This window comes from Bos indicus, chromosome 29, assembly GCF_029378745.1.
Source record: "Bos indicus isolate NIAB-ARS_2022 breed Sahiwal x Tharparkar chromosome 29, NIAB-ARS_B.indTharparkar_mat_pri_1.0, whole genome shotgun sequence".
Lineage (NCBI taxonomy): Eukaryota > Metazoa > Chordata > Mammalia > Artiodactyla > Bovidae > Bos > Bos indicus.
Genome location: NC_091788.1, coordinates 25,795,753 through 25,819,332, shown reverse-complemented (window position 1 = coordinate 25,819,332; position 23,580 = coordinate 25,795,753). Strand labels below are relative to the sequence as shown.

General features: G+C 44.2%; 1 pseudogene; it reads right to left on the bottom strand.

The window, feature by feature from the left end:
• Window positions 1–3,895: 3,895 nt before the first annotated feature.
• LOC109554442 (non-histone chromosomal protein HMG-14-like) lies at window positions 3,896–4,999 on the bottom strand (annotated as a pseudogene).
• Between the last annotated feature and the right edge of the window lie 18,581 nt (window positions 5,000–23,580).

The window sequence follows — 23,580 nt, the reverse complement described above, 5'->3', positions numbered from 1 at the left end:
GACATCAGCCCAGGAGCTGCATATGCTTAGTTAATGTGCTATTTCGCAAATCCTCTTAGCAAGAGATTGGTTTATCTCTCCTATGGCAGGGCCCGCGGCTGTGGTGCAGACAGAAGCTGGCCTGGCCCCTGCAGACCAGGCTGAGCTCCACAGAGCGGTGGCCTTGGGGACATGGGCCCCTGACAGATGAGCAGCTGGCCCAGGGGCCGTGGTGTGGAAGCCCTGGCCTTGACTCTCCTGCAGAAGGGGCCGTCCTCCTTGGAAGAGCCGACAAGGCAGGTGGAAGAGGTGGGATGAGGGTGGCAGAGGAGCCCAGTCAGGTCACTGTGGGCAGGAGCAGCCCCTGGCTTGGGGCTTCCTGTTACTAATAGTTACAACTGTTCTAACTGCCTGTTACAACTCATTTAGTTGTCCTGGGACTCAGATCAGGGTTCTCTTGGGTTCTTGGTTCATAGGTGACAACGGTTTGGCTCATAGGTTCTTTTTTTCTGGCTGTTCCACATGGCTTACAGAATCTTAGTTCCTTGACCAGGAATTGAACTGGGCCATGGCAGTGAAAACCTTGAGTCTGTCCTAACCACTGGAGAGTCAGGGAATACCCAAGGCCCATAGATTCTTATTCTTCCTAGGCCCCAAACTTTTTTTCTTTGAGCCACCATTTACTAGTGCTTACACACTTATTAAATACACAACTCATTGCTAAGCAATGTCAGTATGTCATTTAATCCTCAGACCTCCCTGTAAAGTTGTCCTCACTTTACAGATGATGAGAGTAAGGCTCAGAGAGTTATTGCCACACAGATCATTAGTTACTGAGCTAGGGCTTGAACCTGGATGTGTCTGTTGCAAAGCTTGTGCTCCCAAGTTCTCGACTCATGTCATACGTCAGACTCACCTGTGGAGCTTAATCACACAGGTACCAGGACCCCACCTCAAGATTCCTGAATCCCTGCAAGATGCTTTGCAGGTAATTCTGATGTATACCACCTGATTGAAAACCACTGGATGCTCCAGAATCCTGAGCGCTTGCCCAGCTTGCCCTGAACTCACCAGGATGAGTTCAGCTGGTCTTTGGGTCCCCACTACCCTCGTTCCAGCCCTCCTCTCCCAACTCCTGGTGAGCCTCCTGCAGACCCCAGCTGACCTCTGGGCTTTAATGATGCTGGGGCTCCTGACCAAGACTACCATACCCATTCCTCCCTCTGCCCCTGCTGGACTTCATCTCTGTCCCTCAAGGGAGAGTCCTGGGAACAGATAAGGGGACACCTGACAGGCAGGCCTGCTAGGGCCGGTCTCCAGTGGACTGGGGGGTAACTGTGGCTGGACAGTTGGGAAGTATGTCAGCCCCTCAGGTCACAGCATGGGCTCAACTGTCTGATCAGCCTGTGACCGTTAAGTGCCCTTGGGAAAACTGTTTTCTATGCACTTGCTCTTTCCTTATCTCACCTCGGCTGTTTCTTTCATTCAGCTGAGCACCAGGCTCTTGGTTAGAACAACCAGAAGTGAGGCAGGGTCCAGATGCACAGACTCAAATGGGAATGACAGGCTTGCAGCAGACCACCGCAGGGTGCTACGTTTCTAGCTGTGACAGACGAAGGCAAACCAGCTGTGAGAGCCCAGAAGGAATCAGGGTTAAGACTGGGAAAAGGAAAACTGCCTGGAGGAGGTGACACTGACTGGTAACATACAGCCTGTGAAATATGCTGAGTAACATTTCTGGACTGCAGAGCATATAGGAGCACTTGAACATGAAAAAGCTCTCACTTATTCATTCAGCAAACATCCACCGAGGGCCAAGTTGTGTTCTAGGAACTGTTCTAGGCACTGTATCTATGTTCTCATAAAACCTAAATGCATGGATGGGAGGGAAGACAATGAACAACCATATATATGTATTTAGTTGTTGTTGTTCAGTCACTAAGTTGTGTCCAACTCTTCTGAGATTCCATGGGCTGTAGCCCGCCAGGCTCTTCTGTTCATGGGATTTCCCAGGCAAGAATACTGGAGTCGGTTGCCATTTCCTTCTCCAGGGGATCTTTCTGATCCAGAGATCAAACCTATGTCTCCTACATCGGCAGGCAGATTCCTTACCACTGAGCCACCAGGGTGTGTGTGTGTGTGTGTGTGTGTGTGTGTGTGATGCAATAAGACTTATAGAGAAAAAAAATTAGCCTGGGAAGGAGGATGGCAGTGCTGGAGTCAGGGGGAGTGGCAGACGTTGCTACCAGGGCTTCTCTGATTAAGTGATATTTCAGCATAGGTAAGGGAGGGCCACTGAGGGCAGGAGAGAGGAGAGAGGACACCGAATGGAGGCTGCAGGTATAGTGTTGGATTTAGAGATCACATTGTCCCAAACTGGTCATCTAACACAGTGAATACAGCTGAGACCCCAAAAGAAAAGGTTTCTAAGAATAGCAAGTCTGAAGAGAAGGAAATTCTACACAAACTAGGGCTGTAGAGAGCCTGGGGGCTATGGAATTAGGTGAGAATCAGAGTCATAGTATGATGGCTATTTTCCAAATAGACTATTGAGACACATTCTCAGGATTTTTCTGATTTTAAAAAAATTACCTTCAAAGGGTTAAAAAAAGTTCATGTTTAGATACATAATTTGTTTTCTCTTGTGTAATAAAGTACCCCAAATTTAGTGGATTAGAACAATAAACATCATCTCAGAGTTTCTGGGAGTCAGGCATCTGGAAGCAGCTTGGCTGGGTGGGTCTGGCTCCGGGTCTCTCAGGAGGTTGAAATGCAGATGTTAGGCAGGACTGTGTTCATCTGAAGGTTCCAAGGGGACTGGAGGATCCACTTCTAAGACATCCACTCAGAGGCCTGACAAGTTAGTGCTCATGGTGGGAGAGGCTTCAGTTTCTCATTGGGTGCACCTCTCCAAAGGGCTGCTTGAGTATCCTTACAACATGGCAGATATTTCCTCTAAAGCAAGTAACTCAAGTAAGAGCAAGACAGAAGCCCCAGTGTGTTTTGTTGTCTAGCCTCAGAAGCTCACATCGTTAGGTCTGCAGCATCCAATCTGTCACACAGGTCAGTCTGGTACAGGGTAGGAGAGGGCTTTGCAAGGGCACAGATACTAGGCCAGGATCGCCCGGGACATCTGCAGTTCAGTTCAGTCTCTCAGTCATGTCTGACTCTTTGCAACCCCATGGACTGCAGCATGCCAGGCCTCCTTGTCCATCATCAACTCCCGGAGTTTACTCAAACTCATGTCCACGGAGTCGGTGATGCCATCCAACCATCTCATCCTCTGTTGTTCCCTTCTCCTCCCACCTTCAGTCTTTCCCAGCATCAGGGTGTTTTCCAATGAGTCAGCTCTTCGCATCAGGTGGCCAAAGTACTGGAGTTTCAGCTTCAACATCAGTCCTTCCAATGAATATTCAGGACTGATTTCCCTTAGGATGGACTGGTTGGATCTCCTTGCAATCCAAGGGACTCTCAAGAGTCTTCTCCAACACCACAGTTCAAAAGCATCACTTCTTTGGTGCTCAGCTTTCTTTATAGTCCAACTCTCACATCCATACATGACTACTGGAAAAACCATAGCTTTGACTAGATGGACCTTTGTTGGCAAAGTAATGTCTCTGCTTTTTAATATTCTGTCTACGTTGGTCATAACTTTTCTTCAAAGGAGCAAGCGTCTTTTAATTTCATGGCTGTAGTCACCATCTGCAGTGATTTTGGAGCCCAAAAAGATAAAGTCTATCACTGTTTCCACTGTTTCCCCATCTATTTGCCATGAAATGATGGGACCAGATGCCATGATCTTAGTTTTCTGAATGTTGAGTTTTAACCCAACTTTTTCACTCTCCTCTTTCACTTTCATCAAGAGGCTCTTTTTTTTTTTTTTTTCTTTTATAACTGAGATTTCATTGGTTGTTTTGAGGATCACTACACAGACATTTCAATTTGTACACAATTCTTCACATATGTACCAGAAATCTAAAATATCATGTAGTTGTGATTCTTAACAGTTATTCCAGTGACTTTCCAGCTTAAAATTTGGAGCAAACTTTCCTTAACAGTATATCAAGTACCAATATCTTCAAATATTGATATGTTGTTACATCATAAGTCCCACTGATTCACAATTTAATATCATATACACTACATACCCAAACTGTCAATCGTTCACAGCACATTAACCAAGTTACTAGGAAAACTGGACTACCACGACCAAAGATGTTATAGTATAGTGCACAAAATTCTGACCAGGAGAGCCAAGATCAAAAAGTGGTTTGCTGTAGGAAATAATTCTACCAAAACGATATGGGAAGAGAAGTAATTTAAAGTGTTCAAGACATTAAACGCACAACTGAGTCCAAACTGCCATTTAGTATGCTTTTGTGTTACAGGATATAAAAGCTACCCCCCCATCTATGGAATGTTAAGCTGACACCCAAGACAATCAAAGCCTCCCATATCCAATATCCCACTATTTTCTGGTTGTACCAAAAAATAAACAACCAGCAAATGATTTCAACTCTTAAAAAAAAGCATTTACACGTAAAAAATGGGATGAGGTGGATTCCCTCCTTTTTAAAAATGTTTCTAGAGCTACTAAAAAACTTGCATTTACAAAATAGTTGATAAAAATATTCCTCTGGATTGTACAAGAGGGGAAACAGGGACCACTGACAGGACTCGGTGTGTGGTTATTAATCAGACTTGGCTTCTTTCTCTTCTGCTTCATCAGAGGCTGGGCTCTCCTCGTTTTTAGTCTCTCCATTTTCTGCAGGTAAGTCTTCTTTAGTCTCCTGGTTGGCCACTTCGGCCTGTTTTCCCTTTGCTCCTCTTTTCCCTTTTGTTTGCACTTTTTTGTCTGAAGATTTATCCCTTCCCGCCGCCTTTTTTGGCTTCGTTTCCACTTTTGCAGGAGCCGGTTTTGCTGACAACCTCGCCGACCTCCTCTTGGGCTACTCCTTCGCCGCCCCCTCGGCGGAGCTGACCTTCCTCTTGGGCATCGTGGCGACCGGGCGGGCGAGAGCCGGGTGCCTGAGGGCCGCGGCGCGCTGAGAGCCTTCGCGAAGCTGAGTAGCCTCCATCAAGAGGCTCTTTAGTTCTTCTTCACTTTCTGCTATAAGGGTGGTGTCATCTGCATATCTGAGGTTACTGATATTTCTCCTGGCAACCTTGATTCCAGCTTGTGCTTCTTCCAGCCCAGCGTTTCTCATGATGTACTCTGCATTGAAGTTAAATAAGCACAGTGACAATATACAGCCCTGACGTACTCCTTTTCCTATTTGGAACCAGTCTGTTGTTCCATGTCCAGTTCTAACTGTTGCTTCTTGACCTGCATACAGATTTCTCAAGAGGCAGGTCAGGTGGTCTGGTATTCCCATCTCTTGAAGAATTTTCCAGTTTGTTGTGATCCACACAGTCAAAGGCTTTGGCATAGTCAAAAAGTAGAAATAGATGTTTCTCTGGAACTCTCTTGCTTTTTCGATGATTCAACAATGTTGGCAATTTGATCTCTGGTTCCTCTGCCCTTTCTAAATCCAGCTTGAACATCTGAAAGTTTACGTACTGTTGAAGCCTGGCTTGGAGAATTTTGAGCATTACTTTGCTAGCGTGTGAGATGAGTACAATTGTGTGGTAGTTTGAACATTATTTGGCATAGACTTTCTTTGGGATTGGAATGAAAACTGACCTTTTCCCAGTCCTGTGGCCACTGCTGAGTTTTCCAAATTTGCTGGTATATTGAATGTAGTGCTTTGACAGCATCATCTTTTAGGATTTGAAATAGTTCAACTGGAATTCCATCGCCTCCACTAGCTTTGTTCCTAGTGGTGTTTCCTAAGGCCCACTTGACTTCACATTCCAGGATGTCTGGCTCTAGGTGAGTGATCACACCATCGTGGTTATCTGGGTCATGAAGATGTTTTTTTGTATAGTTCTTCTGTGTATTCTTGCCACCTCTTCTTAATATCTTCTGCTTCTGTTAGGTCCATACTGTTTCTGTCCTTTATTGAGCCCATCTTTGCATGAAATGTTTCCTTGGTATCTTTAATTTTATTGATAAGATCTCTAGTCTTTCCCATTCTATTGTTTTCCTCTATTTCTTTACACTGATCACTGAGGAAGGCTTTCGTATCTCCAGTTGCAATGGGTATATCTTTCCTTTTCTCCTTTGCCTTTTGCTTAGCTTCTTTTCACAGCTATTTGTAAGGCCTTCTCAGACAACCATTTTGCCTTTTTGCATTTCTTTTTCTTGGGGATGGTCTTGCTCCCTGTCTCCTGTACAATGTCATGAACTTCTGTCCATAGTTCTTCAGGCACTCTGACTATCAGATCTAATCCCTTGAATCTATTTCTCACTTTCACTGTATAATTGTAAGGGATTTGATTTGGGTCATACCTGAATGGTCTAGTGGTTTTCCCTACTTTATTCAACTTAAGTCTGAATTTGGCAATAAGGAGTTCATGATCTGAGCCACAGCCAGCTTCCAGTCTTGTTTTTGCTGACTGTATAGAGCTTCTCCATCTTTGGCTGCAAAGAATATAATCAATTTGATTTCAGTATCAACCATCTGGTGATGTCCATGTGTAGAGTCGTCTCTTGTGTCTCGGGCCATCTTGGAGACAGGTTACCATAATAGTCCACTAATGAAAATCTGTTTTTAAAATGACATGAAATTAGCATTATTTCAGAAAATTTGTGATGTGATCACTTAAAAAAAAAAACAGTCTGATGAACTATTTTTAAGATCAGGTCAGCTCCTCAAGGGAGGGGGTCCCAGATTTTGCATTCATTCCAAACCTGGGGTTAATTAACTCAGAATTTCACTGCTGTGCTTTGACACATTACTTAATCTTCCTGTGCCTCTGACTCCTCACTGCAACATGGAGAGTAATAACAGCCGTCTTCCTGGGTGCTCTTAGGAAGATGGACAGCGTCCGTCCCAGCAGGTACCCACTCCGAAGTGCAGCAGTGAAGGTTTCACCAGATGAAAGGTTTCACCAGTTTCACCAGATGTTGGCTTCTTGAGTTTGAGCACATTTCTTCACCTTTCTGTGCCTCTCTGCTTCTGTAAAATGGCAGTAGTAATAGTCTCTGCCTTGTAGGATGGTGATGACAATTGAATGAATGAATTTTTATATAGTGCCTAGCACTGTCCGGCATATCCTAAGTGCTATGTACGTATTGGTGAAATAAAACATAGTTGACGTATATAGTAGATGTTTAATAATGGAGAGTTGTTTACCACTGTTCAGGCTTGCACCCCATGACAAAGATTGAAGGTATCAGAACATACTGGAAAAAACACCCTTTAGAATGTGGGAGTCTTCCTGGATGGTCTGTTTGTGGAATATTCCTTGGCCTTTCACAGCCTCAGATTCACCCAGGCTCCCTTCCTAATTTTAAATTTTGTCCTTCCTTTTCCATGGTTAGATGACTGGCTGCAGCTGCTGGCCCCAAGTCCCTGAGGCTCCGAGTGTTTTTGTCATTCATCATTGGGTGGGAACGAGTGGATTTTGCTAACCAAAAGGTGAGCCCGCCACCTGAACTTGTGACCTGAAAACCGCTGAGAGAAAATGCAATTCCCTTTCAGAATGTCTCCATTAGCCCAGCTCTTGCTGCCAAACATCAGCTGGCAAAAAGGCCTCCAGGAGGCCCTTTCGGCTCAAGCACCATGCTGAGTTGGGGGTTGCCGGATTTGGAGCAGCGAGCAACAAAAAGGATCTTAGAGCTGCTGATTCTGGGAACGGTCACTAACGTCCACGACTGGCTTATTCTGAGCCAGATCCTGTCAGAGAGCTCATTTAGTGCTCATGGTCATCCTGAAGTCATTTTGTCATTGTCTTAATTTTACAGATAAGGAATTGGAGGTACCAAGAAGTTAACCAACTTGCCCAAGAACATGTGCTTGGGGAGTGATGGAGCCAGGATTCAAAACGGGCAGCCTGGCTCCAGAGCCCAGCCCCCAGCTCTGTATATGCCACCCTGGTGACTTCAGTGTCTCCAGGCTGTCCCCATTCCCCATGTGGCCCCTCTAGGGGCGAGGACAGCAGATCTTAGTAGCTCCCCAGTTCTTTTTCACACACAGCCTGCTGATGGGTGTGGTCGTATCACATGCTTCTCCCTGCCTCAGTTTCCTTGGCTATTAAGCCAGGTCCCTGAAAGGTCTCCCGACTCCTGGTGGGGAGGCCACAGGCTTTAGGAAGTAGGCAGACTCAGATGGAACCCTGGCGTCTTTGGCCAGTTCCCTTACGTAACCTCTCTGAGCCTCAGCATCCCTTTCTACAAACAGGGGATGATTAAGGCAACTCCAGAGAGGTACAATTAGAAGAAGTGAGAAAAGGGAAAAGGAGGTGCATCAATTAGGAATTTGGGATTACATGTACACACCTTGTTGTTGTGTAGTCACTAAGTCGTGTCTGATTCTTTGCGACCCTATGGACTGTAGCCTGCCACGTTTCTCTGTCCATGGGATTTCCCAGGCAAGAATACTAGAGGAAGTTGCCATTCCCTTCTCCAGGGGGATCTTCCTGACCCAGCAATCAAATCTGTGTCTCCTGCATTGGCAGGCAGATTCTTTATCGCTGAGCCACCTGGGGAGCCCCATATACACATTCAGTTCCGATCAGTCGCTCAGTCGTGTCCGACTCTTTGCGACCCCATGAATTGCAGCACGCCAGGCCTCCCTGTCCATCACCAATTCCCGGAGTTCACTCAAACTCACGTCCATCGAGTCAGTGATGCCACCCAGCCATCTCATCCTCTGTCGTCCCCTTCTCCTCCTCGCCCCAATCCCTCCCAGCATCAGATACTTTTCCAGTGAGTCAACTCTTCGCATGAGGTGGCCAAAGTACTGGAGTTTCAGCTTTAGCATCATTCCTTCCAAAGAAATCAGATCTGGCTGATCTCCTTCAGAATGGACTGGTTGGATCTCCTTGCAGTCCAAGGGACTCTCAAGAGTCTTCTCCAACACCACACTTCAAAAGCATCAATTCTTCAGCGCTCAGCTTTCTTCACAGTCCAACTCTCACATCCATACATGACCACTGGAAAAACCATAGCCTTGACTAGACGGACCTTTGTTTGCAAAGTAATGTCTCTGCTTTTCAATATGCTGTCTAGATTGGTCATAACTTTCCTTCCAAGGAGTAAGCATCTTTTAACACATTTATGTAAAATAGATAAACAATAAGGACCTACTGTTTATCACAGGGACCTATATTTAATATTTCGTATAGCCTATAAGGGAAAAGGATCTGAAAAAGAATATATATATACACATATATGAATGTATGTATAACTGAATCACTTTGCTATATATCTGAAACTGACATAACATTGTAATCAACTACAGTTCAGTAATAAAAAAATTTTAATTATAATTCTGAAAACAGGCACATTAAATCCAGATTCATTGTTCAAAAAAAAGAAATAAGAAAATATATGTATCATGTTGACATATAGGAAGTACTCAATAAATGTTTTCTCCCTGTTCCTACCCACTTCTATACATAGTGTGAAACTTTAGTCAAAAAAATCACAAATCCATTTATTTGTTCCATAGACATTTACTCTTCCCTGTTCATCCTCATTTTATCCAGTTACATTCATTCATGTATCCTTCTGTCCATCTGTTCACTCATCCACACATTCATTCACCCAAATATTGATTGAGCTACTGCTGTCTGCCATGTTCTGAAAATGGAAAGCTAGGGTCCTTGCTCTCAAGTAGCTCATAATCCAGGTTTCAGCATATGCTCTTGAGTGTCACGTCACATTCAGATATACAAAGCTTTGCTCATCCAGATTTAATACATTAGGTTGACAGCTCTGTCATTAAAGAAGCTTTTCCCCAAGGTTTTTCTTGACTTAGTAGCAAGGTACTATGATTAAACCATTAGTTTAACCTCTCATCATGTTCAAATCTGTTTTGTTGAAGTAAATCCACAGTTAACATCTGTCTGTAGTCCATCCGTTTTATGCGAGCCATACAGCCCAGCCAACCTGCTCAGACCACCTCTGGGTTGTTATATTTCTCCAAGGGCAGAGCCAGCACCCTAGGCAGACAAAGCTGCACTTACCACCTGGGCAGGGTGATTTCTCCAGGAGCACTGCCCTCATATAATTGGCCTCAACAGTGAGCAATTAATGACGTGGAACCACTGTGAAAGCACCATAAATAAAAGGCCAGGAGCCTGAGATTGAAGCGAACCAGAGGTTACAGTAATGATGATGAATTGTTTTTCCTGGAGGGTTTTTGTTGTTGCTGTTTTTTTTTTTTTTTTTAAAGGAGCTAGTTAGCATCTCTCAACCATGATGACCCCACACTGGGGTGAAGGTGGGAGAGGGTAGGGATTCTGTTTGCAGTTGGTGAGGTCTGATAGATGCTGGGCGGGAGAAGTGTCATAAGTCACTTCCAAGGAGCTGTGCTGAGCACTGAAATAGCTGTTGAGTCAGCAAAGGGATGCTTTCCAGAGTGGAGCAGAATGAATCTGGGCTTTGGGATGAGCTGCAGCTCAGTATCTTGAACTTGGGCATGTGCACGGCTTCACCTTCTCAGCCTTGATGTCTCCATCTATTGAATAAGGAAGAGCACAGTGCCTACCTTTCAGGGCTATTGTGGGGAGTAAATGAGACAACATAGTTTACATTTTATCCTCAGTTATTGGCCTGGGCCTAACACATTGTGGAAGCATATCATACACTGTTGCTTTGCCCCCTAAACAGTCATCTTAGACATTCTATTACAATGTGACCTCACTGCATAAGATAGGGTGTGTTTATTTCCAGTCCCCTAGATGAGTTACTGGCTTACAGTAGGTACTCATCCCCTGGGAAGCCCCATATCCACACTGCTTTATGTAAAATAGATAACCAACATGTACCTAATGTATATCACAGAGAACTATACTTAATATTTTGAATAACCTATAAGGGAAAAGAATCTAAAAAAGAATACGCATATACACATATATGTATGTATGTATAACTGAACTGGGTTTCCCTGATAGCTTGGCTGATAAAGAATCTGCCTGCAATGCAGGAGAACCCAGATTGATCCTTGGGTTGGGAAGACCCCTATGGAGAAGGGATAGGCTACCCTCTCCAGTATTCCTGGGCTTCCCTGATGGCTCAGATGGTAAAGAATCCACCTGCAGAGCAGGAGACCTGGGTTCAATCCCTGGGTTGGGAAGATTCCCTGGAGGAGGGCATGGCAACCCGCTTCAGTATTCTGGCCTGGAGAATCCCTATGGACAGAAGAGCCTGGCAGGCTACAGTCCATAGGGTCACAAAGAATTGGGCTTAACTGGGTGACTATGCACAGCACAGCATAACTGAATCACTTTGCTGTATATCTGAAATTAACACAACATTGTAAATCAGCTACACTTCAATAATAAAAAAAAGTTAAATTATAATTCTGAAAAAAGCATGTTAAATCCAGATCCATTGTTTAAAAAAATAATTAAATGAGAAATAACTGTATCATGGTGACATAAATCTCAAACAAAGATGACATCATTTTCTCTGCTCTTCTTCTCTGTGGTAGATTAACTGTATTGATGATGTCAATTCTTCACACACAGGCACACAGACACACACACACACTGTATCCATGTCCTTTGCCACATGTCTTTGTATTTTCTTTTACTAAAGAACCACTCAGGGGCTTCCCAGGTGGCTCAGTGGTAATCCGCCTGTCGATGCAGGAGACACTAGAGATGAGGGTTTTGACCTGACCCAAGGATCAGGAAGATCCCTTGGAGTAGGAAATGGCAACCGGCTCCAGTATAAGAATACTGGAAAATTCCATGGACAAAGGAGGCTCGTGGGCTGCAGTCTGTCGGGTCACAAAGAGTCAGACACAACTGAGCAACACCCAAAAAACTACTTACTTGCTTCTAAGGCTGGACCTGTGCCATGTTTTGGACATTAGATGTGACACTTGCAGAGACTTGAAAAGATAACCCCACTCTTGGTCTTGCTTCTATTCCATTGCCATAAGAGGATGCTCAGGCTAGCCTGGTGGAGGGCGAGAGAGATGTAGAGAAGAGTTGGGTCACCCAACCATCATCTACCCATCATGAGAGTGAGCCGGGCTGCTGCCAGCACTGCCCAGCCAAGCCCAGCCTAAATCACAGATCCACAGACACCTGCATGAAATGAATGCTTACTGTTTCCAGCAATGGACAGTTAAGGTATGTTATTACAGAGCATCATTGTGGCTATAATGGCTATAAATAGCGATACACCCCTCCCCCGTTAATATCTGGGATGGATCTTAAAAGATGGCCAGGAGAAATGATGACATATTTGTCATTTTTTTTTCCTTTTTATCACCTCTGGGAAAATATTTGATCAGAGGGTAACTACCATTAAATGATTATTGCTTAAATGATTTGAAGCACTATGAAATGGAAAGTCTCAGCTATCTCTATTGAACTGTCTCTCTTAGATGAAGTATAGTCAGCTGAAATAATAATATTAATAATAGTAACACGTTACCTCCACATCACTTTAATACTTAAAAAAACTTCCAGATGTTTTCTCTAAATCACTCTGATATTCTCAGTAACACTGTTCCTGATAGGTGAGGTGACTCAGGCAGGGTCACACAGCTAGCAAGTGGTAGGGAGAATTCTTGATAGATGGTGCCTTCACTTTCTGTGGCTGCTGTAACAAATTAATACAAACTTAGTGGCTAAAGCCCCTGATGCTGGGAAAGATAGAAGGCAGGAGCAGAAGGAGATGATAGAGGATAAGATGGTTGGATGATAGAGGATAAGATGGTTGGATGATATCACCGACTCCATGGACATGAGTTTGAGTAAGCTCTCAGAGTTGGTGATGGACAGGGAAGCCTGGTGTGCTGCAGTCCATGGGGCTGCAAAGAGTTGGATATGACTGAACAACTGAACTGAACTGAACTAGTGGCTTAAAACCTCACAAATGCATGGTTTTACGTTCTATAGGTTAGAAGTCTAGGAGTCTCAAAATCAAGGTGTCAAGAGGGCTGTGTGTTTTCCTGGAGTGTCTAGAAGCTAATCTGTTTCCTAGTCACTTACAGTTTTTGGATGCTGCCCATGTTTCTTGATATGGGGCCCTGTGCCTCCATCCTCTAGGCCAGCAACATTGCATCTCTCTGGTCATTCACTTGTAGTCATGTCTCTCTGACTGACTACAGTCGGGAAAGTTCCTTCACTTTGAAGGATTCACACAGTTAGATCGGGCTCACCTGGAAATCCAGGACTCTCACATGTCAAGCGCCTTCACCTTAACCACGTTTGCAGAGTCCCTTCTGCATGTGAGGTAGCATATTCACAAGTTCCAGCAACTAGGATGCGAACATCTTTTCAGGACCACTGTTTCGCCCGCCATGCAAAGGGTCACCTACATTTCCAGTAACTCATTTCATCAGGATTTGGCAGGCTATACTGGCCGCCCCCTCTCCTTCTTCTTCTTTTCTGAACAATGGTGCAGTAGCTATAGTTCCTCGATTCCACTGCCTGTAAAATCTCAACATTTGGCCAAGTGGGGAAAAAAAATGGTAAGCACTCCCCAAAACAGATCTTGAGACAGGGTTGTCTTGGAGTACTTGGAGTTGGAGATATTTTATATTCCTGTAAAATCACTTAGTGTTAGCTACAGACATGTTTCTGATTAAAATGGTCCAAAGGGTGTGTTCCTTCTGCATATATTGCTTACTCATCTCTCTTGGTGTAAAGGGACCAGATCTTGTAGGAGAAATGGATTTATTTTATGGTGGGACAGCAGCAGCAGAAATTACTTCATGCAAATGAAGCTTGGCAGTGTGACTTCATGAATAAGAAATGAGCCGGCGCCTCCTCTCCCCACAGGCGATGGTGCGCACTGGGAAATTAATTGTGGCATTCGTTGGGTGGCCTGACTTCTCTGTCAGGGTTTCACGCAGACGCAAAGATGCTTCCCTTCACCCAATTGGATATCAAGCATTTATGTACTTTATAGCTTTGCTTTGTCTTGTAAGTGAACCATGGGTGGGTCTCAAGTCTCCCGGAAGCTTCTGGAGATCTTTCAAAATTAAGAACTCATGGTGGGAGCCAACATGGCACTGAGCCACACATAATGGCCATGAGTTCAGATCATCTCTGAGTTTAAGAGATTTAAGATATTCTGACTTTTTTGAATAACAGTATGCCCCAGTACTTAAGTACATGGTCTCAGGAGCCAAAATATCTGGGCTCAAATCCCTGCTCTGCTCCTCTCCAGCTACATGACATTTGGCAAGTTACCCAGTCATTCAATGCCTCAGTTTCCCTATCTACAAATTAGAGATTATAATAGCACTTACTTCATAGGATTGTTATGTGGATTAAACATGGAAATGGGGATAAAGCACTTAGAATTTCACTGATATCAGGCTTTGGAAGTCCAGTAATGTTCAGTTCAGTTGCTCAGACGTGTCCGACTCTTTGCGACCCCATGGACTGCAGCACACCAGGCTTCCCTGTCCATTACCAACTCCTGGAGCTTACTCAAACTCATGTCCATCCAGTCGGTGATGCCATCCAACCATCTCATCCTCTGTCATCCCCTTCTCTTCCTACCTTCAATGTTTCTCAGGATCAGGGTCTTTTCCAATGAGTTAGTTCTTTGCATCAGGTGGCCAAAGTATTGGAGCTTCAGCTTCAGCACCAGTCCTTCCAATGACTATGCATTTCCTTTAGGAAAGGACTGATTTCCTTTAGGATTGACTGGTTGGATCTCTTTGCAGTCCAAGGGACTCTCAAGAGTCTTCTCTAACACCACAGTTCAAAAGCATCAATTCTTTGGTGCTCAGCTTTCTTTATAGTCCAACTCTCACATCCATACATGACTACTGGAAAAACCATAGCTTTGACTAGATGGACCTTTGTAGGCCAAGTAATGTCTCTGCTTTTTAATATGCTGTCTAGGTTGGTCATAGCTTTTCTTCCAGGGAGCAAGTGTCTTTTAATTTCATGGCTTCAGTCACCATCTGCAGTGATTTTGGAGCCCAAGAAAATAAAGTCTCTCCGTATTTCCATTGTTTCCCCATCTATTTCCCATGAAGTGATGGGACCGGATGTCATAATCTTTGTTTTTTTTGAATGTTGCGTTTTAAGCCAGCTTTTTCACTCTCCTCTTTGACTTTCATCAAGGGGTTCTTTAGTTCCTCTTCACATTCTGCCATCAGGATGGTGTCATCTGCGTATCTGAGGTTAATGATATTTCTACCAGCAATCTTGATTCCAGCTTGTGCTTCATCCAGCCTGGCATTTCACATGATGTACTCTGCATATGAGTTAAATAAGCACAGTGACAATATATAGCTTTGGCATACTCCTTTCCCAATTTGGAACTACTCTGTTATTCCATGGCCAGTTCTAACTGTTGCTTCTTGACCTGCATGCACACAGGTTTCTCAGGAGGCTGGTCAGGTGGTCTGGTATTCCCATCTCTTGAAGAATTTTCCACAGTTTGCTGTGATCCACACAGTCAAAGGCTTTGGCATAGTCAAAAAGCAGAAGTAGATGTTTTTCTGGAGTTTGCTTGCTTTTTCTATGATCCAACAAATATTGGGAATTTGATCTCTGGTTCCTCTACCTTTTCTAAATCCAGCTTGAACATCTGGAAGTTCACAGTTCACATACTGTTGAAGCCTGGCTTGGAGAATTTTGAGCATTCCTTTGTGTGAGATGAGTACAACTGTGCAGTAGTTTGGACATTCTTTGGCATTGTCCTTCTTTGGGATTGGAATGAAAACTGACCTTTTCCAGTCCTGTGGCCACTGCTGAGTTTTCCAAATTTGCTGGCATATTGAGTGCAGCACTTTCACAGCATCATCTTTTAGGATTTGAAATAGCTCAACTGGAATTCCATTGCTTCCACTAGCTTTGTTCATAGTGATGCTTCCTAAGGCCCACTTGACTTTGCATTCCAAGATATCTGGCTCTAGGTGAGTGATCACACCATCGTGGTTATCTGGGTCACGAAGACGTTTTTTGTATAGTTCTTCTGTGTATTCTTGCCACCTCTTCTTAATATCTTCTGCTTCTGTTAGGTCCATACCATTTCTGTCCTTTTTTGTGCCCATCTTTGCCTGAAGTATTCCGTTGGTATTTCTTATTTTCTTGAAGAGATCTCCAGTCTTTCCCATTCTATTGTTTTCCTCTATTTCTTTGCATTGATCACTGAGGAAGGCTTTCTTTTATCTCCTGCTATTCTTTGGAACTCTGATTCAAATGGCTATATCTTTCCTTTTCTCCTTTGCCTTTCACTTCTCGTCTTTTCTCAGCTATTTGTAAGGCCTCCTCAGACCATTTTGCCTTTTTGAATTTCTTTTTCTTGGGGATGGTCTTTATCCCTGCCTTCTGTACAACGTCACGAACTTCCATCCATAGTTCTTCAGGAACTCTCTATCAGATCTAATCCTTGGAACCTATTTGTCATTTCCACTGTATAATCAAAAGAGATTTGATTTAGGTCATACCTGAGTGGTCTACTGTTTTCCCCTACTCTCTTTAATTTAATGAATTTTGCAATAAGGAGTTCATGATCTGAGCCACAGTCAGCTCCTGGTCTTATTTTTGCTGACTGTATAGAGCTTCTCCATCTTTGGCTGCAAAGAATGTAATCAATCTGATTTTGGTATTGACCATCTGGTGATGTCCGTGTGTAGAGTCAACTCTTGTATTGTGGAAAGAGGGTGTTTGCTATGACCAGTGCGTTCTCTTGGCAAAACTCTGTTAGCCTTTGCCCTGCTTCATTTTATATTCCAAGGCCAAATTTGCCTTTTACTCCAGGTATTTCTTGACTTCCTATTTTTGCATTCCAGTCCCCTATGATGAAAAGGACATCTTTTTTGGATGTTAGTTCTAGAATATCTGTAGGTCTTTATAGAACCATTCAACTTCAACTTCTTCAGCATTAGTGGTTGGGGCATATAGACTTGGATTACTGTGATATTGAATGGTTTGCCTTGGAAATGAACAGAGATCATTCTGTCATTTTTTAGATTGCACCCAAGTACTGCATTTTGGACTCTTGTTGACTATGAGGGCTACTCTGTTTCTTCTAAGGGATTCTTGCCCACAGTAGTAGATATAATGGTCATCTGAGTTAAATTCACCCATTCTAGTTCATTTTAGTTCACTGATTCCTAAAATGTTGATGTTCACTCTTGCCATCTCCTGTTTGACCACTTCAAATTTACCTTGATTCATGGACCTAACATTCCAGGTTCCTATGCGATATTGCTCTTTACAGCATTGGACCTTGATTCCATCACAGTCACATCCACAGCTGGGTGTTGTTTTTGCTTTAGCTCCATCTCTTCATTCTTTATGGAGTTCTTTCTCCACTCTTGTCCAGTAGCACACTGGGCACCTACTGACCTGGGGAGTTCATCTTTAAGTGTCATATCTTTTTGCCTTTTCATACTGTTCATGGGATTCTCATGGCAAGAATGCTGAAGTGGTTTGCCATTCCCTTCTCCAGTGGACCACGTTTTGTCAGAACTCTCCACCATGATGTTACTTGAGCTAAAATTATAATGAATAATGAGTGCTCATTGCTGCTGATGATTATATGCATTCATAATTTCATCAAGATGAGGTAGAAAATAGGACCAAGATTGAGAAGTCTTGGGTTCCAGCCCAGCTTGTTGGCGCCCCATTTTCTAGGCAATTCATTTACATCACTCAGCTCCTGTTTCTTCATCTGTTGGATGAGGTGATGATTGTTCCAGTTATATCTTATTGCATAACAAATCACCTCAAAATTTAGTAACTTAAATCCTTCAATAAAAAATAAATGAATTAAAAAAATTAGTAAGTTAAAATAACAGCCATTTTATTATAACTTACAATCTTATGTGTCAAGGTTTCAGATAGGGCTCTGCTGAGTGATTCTTCTGCTCCTCATGGCTTTAACTAAGGCTAATCACAGAATTCAATCAATGATGAGCTGGCTGGGCAGGTACAAGATGGGTTCACTCAGGTGTATGGTGCCTTAGCAGGATGGATGACTTGAAGGCTGGGCTCAGCTGGGACTGTAAACTGGAGCAACTACATGTGGCTGCATCAGCACTGTGGTCTCAGGGTTTGATGTCCAGTGTTCTCTGAGACAGTGTTCCAGATGATAGGGAATGGGATCTTCCAGCTTCATAAAGCCTGACCCTGCAGAGTGGCACCGTGTCACTTCTGCCATGTTCTAATGGTCCAGAGAAGACATAGAGCCTTCCCAGATTGGGTCATAGACTTCACCTCTGGATGGGAGGTTTGCCAGAAGATTTGTAATCTTTCATCTCCTCAGGATCCTGTTCTTATGACCATGATGTGTGAATACAAAGTACTGTGTAAACATGATGCCTGTTAAAGTGAGTTACATCCAGTCTTTTCCTAAGATGTCTTCTAGGTGCACGATGGTGGCATACATACAGGAGCTTTTAAGGCTTTGATCATACTATATGGTAGAAATCTGGGGCTTCCCACCTGTCAAAGATTCCCAGCCAGATGGGAGAAGCAAACTAAATATTTTGTTCATGTCAGAGCTATGTAAAAATGAAACATGCTTCCTTTGTGAGGGAGTGAATTCCCTGTTACTAGAAGTATTCAGTCCAAACTGAATAACTACTTCTTAAAGATTTTCAAAGCAGTCTGTATGAAAGTTGGAGCTATGTTATCTGTGAGTTATGCTTCAGGGATGAGAGTTTATGAATCTTTGATTTCTAGGGTAGGCCTCTAGGTCTTGTTTCCTCAGTCCAAAGTGCCCCGGATGAGGACAATTCGGAGTGCCTAATAGTGCTTTCTGAACAAACCCATCAGGGCCTGGGGGCTGTAGAAAAATCTGCCTCCACAGATAGTCCCTGCCACCAACATGAAAGACAAGGAAAAACGAATCAGCATTTTGAGCAGATATGGGGCAGGAGGTGGGGAGATGGGGATCAGTGCTCAGCATGTTTTATATATATATATATATCTCGGAGAAGGCAATGGCACCCCACTCCAGTACTGTTGCCCGGAACTCCCATGGATGGAGGAGCCTGGTAGGCTGCAGTCCATGGGGTCGCTAAGAGTCGGACACGACTGAGCGACTTCACTTTCACTTTCCACTTTCATGCATTGGAGAAGGAAATGGCACCCCACTCCAGTGTTCTTGCCTGGAGAATCCCAGGGACGGGGGAGCCTGGTAGGCTGCAGACCTCATCAGATCCTTATATTTTCCTTGAAATGTGGCATTTTTCCCCTGATTTCTTACCTGAGGAAACTGAGAGGTTCAATTACTCCTCATGGTCCAGAGCTAGAAAGTGATGGAGTTCCAGGTTCAAACTCAAGTCTATCAGGCTCTCAAACTCAGCCTCTTCCCACTGCTGCATTCTAGTTCCCTTCAGTGGGAATATACCATTCTAGGTGGGCTTCCCTTGATTGCAAATGACAGAAGTAGTCCATGGAGAGAGGGGGAGAGGAGATGTCTGTGCCCAGCTTCCTCTTAACCCCGATTTCCCACTCAGTGTGCCCAGTGGAAAGCCAGCTCTCCCTCACTTCAAAGTTGTGTCCTCATGTCCTGTTGGCAGCCTCCCAGGATATCCATTCCCACACCAGGCTGGAAGGTGTCTCATCCAAGTCTGGAATAGATCAGAAGAGCCAGAAACTCTGGGCATGTGGATGGGGCAGGGGGGCTGCACTCCTGGGACTAGTAAAGGCAGAACCACCTGGGCCCAAGTCAAGCCCAGCATTAGCCTCTGCGAAGAGTTGCAAGATTTGTGTCTCAAGTACTGTGTGACCTTGGGAAAGTCACTGAATCTCTCTGAGCCTTAGTGTTCTCAACTGTGAGATGAGCTGCTAGTACCTACCCACCTTCCAGATCAGAAATAATATTAGTTACCCAGTTGAGTGTGGTACCTGGCACCTAGCAGGCAATACACACAGAGCAATTATTATGTGTAGGGTTATGAGTGACTCAGTTTGGGTTATATTGGCATGGCTGCATTCTCTGAGGGAAGACCATTGAGTTTTGATAATAATTTGTGAACTAGAGCACTGAATGGATGGGCAGATCTGAGAAGGAGGCATAAAATGGGAGAAAATGCTATCTAGGAAGGAAAAGCACAGAATGCCTTTCATCCCTTGCTTCTCACACAGGACCTGCTGCACAATTTGTGCGGCTGTTGCAAAATGGACACGTGAGATGCCTGGTTCAAAGGTTATTGAGTTTTCCAAGATGATGTTAGCAAGAGCATTAAACCAAGCGTGGGCCATTTCTGAGTACAGGGCTCTTTGCTGCTACACCAGTCACATGCCCATGACACCAGTCATGTCCCCACACTTAAACACTGCCAGTGAAGCAAGTGCTGCTGTGGGCCAGAGCTTGGCAATGTTCCCTTTTCCCTAGCAACCTTTCTCCCTGCCTGTACACAGCTTGATGGGGTACCTGGAAATATCAAAGGAGGGGAAGGGATCTTGAAGCTGATTGAAAACACCTCTACCTGAGCCCTGATGGTGTCATCAGCGAGTCAACGTGTAACATAGTGATTTCGGGCAATTATAGAACATGTACGTATATATAAATTTTTTCTGTTGACATGATTCCATGTACTTACAGGAGTGTTGCCATGGTGATTGGCAGGGCCAGCTGTTGTTTCATTTCCCCAAAGAATTGTGTGGTAATGATGGTTCCCTGGAGAGTTCTCCTGGGGCAAGGAATGATATTAAAAATCTGCAAATCAGTGAACAGGTAGTGGATAGGACCTCGTTCTCATTAGTTGTAATTAACAGGATCTTACAGCACTTTGATGAGAAGTGGTTAATTTGGCAGAGAAATGTAGAGAGGGAGACTGCTTTTGGAGCCTGAGTTTGAATCTTCTCTCTCACTTAAGAGCTGTGTCACTTAATTCCTCTGAGCCTCAGTTTCCTCATTTAGGAAATGGGGGATCATTATACTAAACTTATGAGAACATTCAAAATAACTATGTGGAATACTTAACTCAGTATCTGGAACATTCCCTGTGGCTGAGCTGGTAAAGAATACGCCTGCAATGCAAGGGACCTGGGTTTGATCCCTGGGTTGGGAAGATCCCCTGGAGAAGGGAAAGGATACCTACTCCAGTATTCTGGCCTGGAGAATTCCATGGACTGTATAGCCCATGGGGTCACCAAGAGTCGGACCCAACTGAGTGACTCTCACTTTCGCTGTCCATATGTGAGCATAAACGTTCCTCAAGGAAGCCTTCCTTCAGGTCTTCAGGGAAGTCTTCTGAGATGACTGCCCACACCCCCCACCCCAGGCTCTGTTAAGACCCCTTATTATACACTCCTACAGCTGCCTGTCTGCCTTTTGTATCACTTATTAAAATTTTAATCAAATAATTAGGAGTGTAATGGTTTGTTTAAGATATGTCTCTCTCAATAACTGTTTTACTCACTAGTGTATCCCCAGTGCTTGGAATAACGGCTAACTGAATTTGTTGAATAAACAGATGAAGGAATAAAGCCTGCAAAAGTGCTCCCCCTTACCCTCTACCCACAGCTGCACTTGGTGGGAAGCTTGTGTCTTGCAAGGTGAGAGCTTCGTGGCTTTCCCAGCTTCCTTGATATTTGGTAGATCGATTGTGGTCCCACTAAGTGCTCAGGAAAAAGCAAATGAAACACCATCATTACACATCAGGGCAGCATGAGAAGAAAGGGAAGAAGTAAAATTACTAATCTTCTACTGCATTTCAGGGCCTATGTCTCTTGTTTAGTCCTCAGAACCCCTGCACTGTAGGCAGAATGATTTGCACTTGACAAATGAGGAGACAAAAAAGAGAAAGGGCAGAGTGTTAAGTAGGGCAAGTTGATCCTTGTTGTGGACCCCAGTTCTATAGAATGAGGGTGGGACAGGTGGCTGGACAACCCTGAAGATCCCATTCAACATGATCCTTCTCTGATGGAGGTGCGGCAGTCTGCTGTTCATCGGTGAGTGTGCACGTGTGTGCAAGTACCCAAAGTCCTCTGGGACTGGGACACTGTCATTAGCATGAGTGCTGGGCTTCAAACTCTCAGAGGAGCACCCGGCCTTGGCTAATTACATCTCAGAGTTTGGGCAGGAGTGTCTGTCCTCACACTCTGGGAATGCCGGTCGATCTTGTTCAGCTTTTACACTCTTCCATAGGAAGGATTATAAGGGGATTGGATGCAAATATATTTAAGCTTTGGCTGCATCAAGCTTGTATTCTCAGCCCGATAGTTGGGATAGTTATTCAGTCTAGGATCACAGGATGCTTCTCCCAGCTTTTTCTTGCTGAGCTGAAATAAATGAGAATGTCATCAGCCGAGGCAAGATGGGAAGATAATAGGTTGCCCCACCTTCTTCTTTTTGCTAGTTCTTTGGATTTCATCACTGTTTACCTCTTCAAGCCACAGATTCACTGCCCCTAGAATGCTAAGGAAGAAATGGGATTTTATTCTGGGTGCCGGGCATTTGAGCTGCTGACATTTTCTGGAATTGCTTTAATCTTGCCTCGAACAGCCAGCCAGAAAGAAATGTATGAGCTGGATCTTGTAAGGAAGGACCCACCTCCAAGGTCTGGGGGCACTTTTCCTCACTCCTGGGGGTGTTCTTCTCTGGACATTAGCATAGTGGTTTTAGTTCTGGGACTTTTGTGGGTATAAACAGATGGTTAAATGGGAATCGAAACCAGAAGCTATTTCACAATTTGAAAAACTATCAGAAGGACTTTTAAGACAGGAAACAGGGACTCAAGGTTTGCAGAGAAAAAGTGAAAGGAAAACACCCAGGAGCTGTTGCTGATCTGAGAGAGAATTAGGGAAACCATCTCGGGAAGTAATACAATAAATCCTTCCTTAGCTCTCTGTGTCAGGCACTACTTTAAACACATTATGTGTATGAACTCATTGATCCTCACAGTTGCACTATGAGTCTGGTACTATTTTCATATCTATGTTCCCTTGTGGAAACTGAGTCACAGAGAGAAAGTGGAGCCTGGCCTCAAACCACCAAACTCAAACCAAACCATCAAACTCAAACCATGAAACCAAGATGCTATAGCATCTTCTGTCTTTAAATCCATGTTCTCTTCTGAAATACATGGATGTTCCCAGAGCTACTACAACAATAGGTAAAGCAGTGGTTAAGCTGAGGGCGACGTGACCAGAGGAGGTCCAGGCACCGTGTCTTCACAGAAGCGGATGTGGGCTATTTGGGGAGTGGGTGGTGAACATGTGGTGACAGTTTTAAAACTCTATGGGTACACTTCAACCCATGTGGGAGCCTGTACTTTTCGCCAATACCGTATCCCCTTCTCTGATAACAGAAATAATAGTTACAACCAGGAAAATACTAATAGCTATGGCTGCAATTTATCTTGACCACTAGCCCAGCTCTGTGCTAAGCCCTTTTCTCAGGTATTCCTAGCACACAGCTCATGAGGTCGTAACTATTTTTATTTCGAGCTGTACAGGTGAGGAAACCGGAGAGGAGGTTATTGGGCTGCCAGCGGTGACACGACCAAGGCAGTTCTGAAGGCCAGGACTGTCCCAACCCCAAGTCCAGGCTCTTGGTCATCGCCCATGCCCTTTGTTTGGTGCAGCCTGCCCAGCCAGGACCGA